Source organism: Mustela erminea, chromosome 14, assembly GCF_009829155.1.
Source record: "Mustela erminea isolate mMusErm1 chromosome 14, mMusErm1.Pri, whole genome shotgun sequence".
Taxonomy (NCBI): Eukaryota; Metazoa; Chordata; class Mammalia; order Carnivora; family Mustelidae; genus Mustela; species Mustela erminea.
Genome location: NC_045627.1, coordinates 28,454,631 through 28,459,419, shown reverse-complemented (window position 1 = coordinate 28,459,419; position 4,789 = coordinate 28,454,631). Strand labels below are relative to the sequence as shown.

Sequence of the window (4,789 nt, the reverse complement as noted above, 5' to 3'; positions counted from 1 at the left end):
GATCACAAGTAGGCAGAGAGGCAGGCAGAGAGAGAGGGGAAAGCAGGCTCCCCGCTGAGCAGAGAGCCCAATGTGGGGCTCCATCCCAGGACCCTGAGATCATGACCTGAGCTGAAGGCAGAGGCTTAAACCACTGAGCCACCCAGGTGCCCCCAAAAAACAAAATTTAAATAGCTGACAAATTACTCAACTATCAGAATCTGAAAAAAAAGAAAAACCTTATTAATTAGCTACTTAAGATACTTTTATAATATCTACCTTCTTTATAGTACTGCTATAATTTTTTCATCATCTCTTTATATAAGAACACTTTCTAATATCAATTTTTGTAATGAGAATGGAAAGATAATTTAATATTTTCTAGGACCAAAATTTTTTATTATCAGTAATTGGAATGCATAAACTGTGCAAGGTTATAAAAATATAAAATTGTTGTTTGGAGTTCTGTTATTAAGTCTGTGCCCTACAAACACAGGAATTTTGATAAGTTCTATTTTGCATGATTACTATAAATTTTTAAATGTATGCTGCTTTTTAATTTTCTTATACTATAAATTTTTAAATGTATGCTGCTTTTTAATTTGCCTATACAGAAGATAATGTGTACATTATCAAATATATTCCCTGACAGCTTCCATTTTAAGTAAGTGTTGATGAGAACCAAATTCTCTGCTAACAATTAAACATGTCTGATAACTGAAAGAATCTTGAGAGACCAGCTTCTTGTTCCACACATTGCACACTTAGTTTTTACTCTAGTATCCATGTTTCTGCTTCTGGAAACCATAGAAGTAATTCATATATTGATGGCTAGCAATGGCTTCACTATACAAAAGTGACTGAAAAATCACATAAATATTATCTCATAAACTCAAACTAAATATCATAAATTCAATTTTCCCTGAGCTGAATCTTATAACATCCTGAAGTATGCATGGTTAAAGAAAACACAGGTCAGTGAAGTTTGTAGACTTGCATTTGAATCAAAAGTCAAAATATACTCATGATATAATTTATTTTTAAAAAATTATTACCTGGGGTGCCTGGGTGGCTCAGTGGGTTAAACCTCTGCCTTTGGCTCAGGTCATGATCTCAGGGTCCTGGGATCGAGCCTGCTTCCCCCTCTCTCTCTGCCTGCTTGTGATCTCTCTCTCTGTCAAATAAATAAATAAAATCTTAAAAAAAAAAAAGAATTCAAAAAATTATTACCTAACTCTGTTCATAGAAAAAGTCTAGAAGCAACTAACTCAGGGACAAGGAGTGCCCCTAGTGTCCAGACTGTGATTTCTAAATACCATTTCCACAGAAAAATCCTGAAATGCTTGGAGAGATGGCTGATTTTGGGTCTGGTGCAATGAACTTATATAAGCCTAGAACATCTTGTCATACCAGAAAGCAAAGAAGCTATCCACATTCACAAGGATCATGTCAAGAGATAATAAATAGGAGCCAAGTTAAAGGGACTCCCACTGGCCAAAGATGAGATAGTTTGTGCAACAAAAAGTACAACTCCATTAGATAAAAACACATCAAATACATTAAAAAAAAAAAAAAACTCTGAGGTCATACTGTTTTCCACAGTGGCTGTAACAATTTACATCTCTACCAACAGTGTACTAGGGTCCCTTTATCTCCAAATCCTCCCCAACACTTGTTATTTCTTGTCTCATATACTGAAACTAACAGAACATTGTGTGTCAACTATACTCAAATTAAAACAAAACAAAAAATACAAACATCCAATATATGTCACACCAACTAAAAACAAAATCTATGAGGTCATAATGATATATTTTTTAATATCATTGGTTCTATTTGAAGGTTTGTTAGGGCACCAACCTCTCATTCTAAAATTTGACAAAGGGATAGGGTGCCTGGGTGGCTCAGTGGGTAAAGCCTCTGCCTTCAGCTCAGGTCATGATTTCAGGGTCCTGAGATCGAGCCCCACATCAGGCTCTCTGCTCAGCAGGTAGCCTGCTTCTCCCTCTCTCTCTGCCTGCTTCTCTGCTCACTCGTGATCTCTCTGTCAAATAAATCAATAAAATCTTAAATAAGTAAATAAACAAAATTTGACAAAGGGGGGGAAATTATCCTACCTATCCTGTATTAACTATATTCCAGTGTAATCAAGTAATTGACAAAAAAAATTCTTCTTTACAGAAGAATTCTACTTAGTAATTACAGAAGGAATGATTGAATTAGAGTATCTATATTTTGTAGTCCCTAATGAAATAATAGCTCTAGACAGTGGTCATCTAGGGTTGCTAAATCCATCTGGGGAAAGATGCATGGACCAGACTAACAAGTTCTGAAACCTCTGGTCAATCTAAACATTCCTAAAAATAAAATAAGATAGAATACAATACAGTGAAAAGACAGTGTGTCAAGCATCATATGCCTCTGATATGATAGAACAATGAGCCCACAGCATCACTTATGGAATGTTCTACCAAAAAATTGAACCTGTATACAATCAGGTATCTAGATATGACAGATGAACATGAAAAACAGCACCACAGGGATGCAATTGGCCAATCCCAGAGTGTAAGATATGCTCTGGGGCACAAGACCCAGTTTCTTCAACAAATAAATGCATTAAAAAAGAAATGGAGGGAAGAGAAAGTTTACAGATTAAAAGAATTTTAGGAAATATCAAATGCGATGCATGGACTTTATTTGAATCCTGATTCAAATAAATCAATTTTAAAAATGTTATGGAGCAATAAGGTAAACTTAGTGCATACTGAGAGCATATTTAATGATATTAAAGAAATAGTGTTGAACTGGTAGGCAGGATCGGCAGCAAGAGAGCTTGGGGCCATGTCTCACATCATTTTGCTGGTACAACCTACCAAGAGGCCAGAAGGTAGACCTTAGGCTGACTATGATTCTATGAATGAAGGCATTGAATTCCTCTTTAAAATTAGATCATCTGAAGAGCCTCTCTATCACATATAGTGTCAGTCACTTGCTTGATTTTTATCCATGATTTGGCAGACCTCAGTGGCCCTGCTTATGGAGCAGATACCCAGGCATATCAACCTTACAACAAAAGACTGGATGAAAGAAAAGATCTATGTGCTCCCCCATGGGCAGACCCAACAGGCCCAGAAACAGCGGAGTTGGAAGCACTAGGGATGGGCATGGGCTTGAACACCACTGTGAACAGCGGGCTGCAGTGGAAGTTTTGTCTTATAGTAATCCTGTTCCTGTTGTGGTACACTCCACGACAGAAGAAATGTGAGGATCTTGGTCAATCTGAAACCCCCATGGCCCATTTCCCCCCCTTTCGTTTAATGGAAGCATTTTTAGAATTTAGATGGAAGTTAATTTTAATCAGTTAATATTGGTCCCAATCTTTCAAGCTCTCCATATCTGCTTTATAGCATTCCACTGTACTAACTCTTCTTCAAGTTGGGATGTGAGTGGTGACAGTTTAGTTGCATCTTTAAGATAAAATCTTAGTGAAAAACATATAAATGTCCTTTTAGGGTTTTGTTTGGTTTTGTTTTTTAAGAAGAAATCGTGTTAAGGGATCTGTGGCTTTTTTGCTCTAACAATGATTTTTTTTAAAATAGTGTCTTTTCTCTCAGAGACACATACTGAAATATCAAGGGGTGAGGTAATATTGTGTCTAGTATTTACTTCAAAATTTTCCAATAGGTAGGAGTAAGGCGTAGGCGAGTAAGTGTAGATGAAATAGGACTGGTCATGTGTTGGTAATAGTTGGATCTGGGCGAGAGGCATATGGAGGTTTATCATATTATTTTCTCTAATTTTATCTTATTTTCTCTAATTTTAAGCTCAAAACTTCCATAATATTTTTTTTTTCAAAAAAGCAGCTCAAGAAAAATGAACTTTCCAGAAGATTCACAGAAATTGAAAATGTTACTTAGTTCTCATATCACGGAGAAGCAAGTCTTGCCTTCAAGTCTTCAGGTAGAGAATTTGATCCAACAGTGATTCTTTTCTCTCTTTCTAATTCCTAAATGTTGCCCGTAGTGTCAAGTGCTCAGTGCCAACTCCATAATTATCACAGAACATATGTCTACCTCACCATAGGTATTTGACAAAGATGAAAACCTTGCGTCGGGATATCCTGACTCAGTTGTGTGTAGCAGGACAAAAACCTTTCTGAACCCTGAGCAGACTTTGAATTAACAGACCCTCCAGCATTACTTGAAGACTGTGGCTGAATGAGAAATAAATAAATAAAGCAAGCCTCAACAAGCAATAGCTAAAAGGCAGTTGGCTTGGACTGTCGGCCCAGTGACAGATCACTGAATACCAGAGTGCTCAAGAGCTCTGTCCTCTTTTGTAACTTTTCCCTCAAATAGCTAAAACGCTTCCTTCCACTGCTCCCACCAGGCTCTGGAGCCTTTGCTTTACAGACACTTAAGGCTCCACGTTTCTATCCTTCCATCCTGATAAAGTACAGAATTAATCAGGATTACAGAACCTCGAAATCCATACGTCAGAATTTTTTTGTTTGAATATATCATGTGTTAGACAGTGACACCTATTGGTGAAGTGTAGTATTGTAAACCGGGACTACTGAATATTGTCATAGTCAGATCTAACTCAGACACAATGGGAAAAAGCCAGACTGAATCCATGGCAGGAAAAAAAAAAATCACTTTAATATGCTTTTATCACCTTTAAATAGTCTAAGTAATTCCACCTAAGACTAAAAATTAGGTAGGTAGCTCCCGACACTTATAGGAAATATTTTGATGAGCACAGCAAATATTCAGCAGGAACTGTAGTGATTCAACTGCCTTACGTTGCA

At 36.9% G+C, this 4,789-nt stretch overlaps 1 pseudogene; it reads left to right on the top strand.

The window, feature by feature from the left end:
- Window positions 1-2,820: 2,820 nt before the first annotated feature.
- LOC116573635 lies at window positions 2,821-3,135 on the top strand (annotated as a pseudogene).
- Window positions 3,136-4,789: the final 1,654 nt, after the last annotated feature.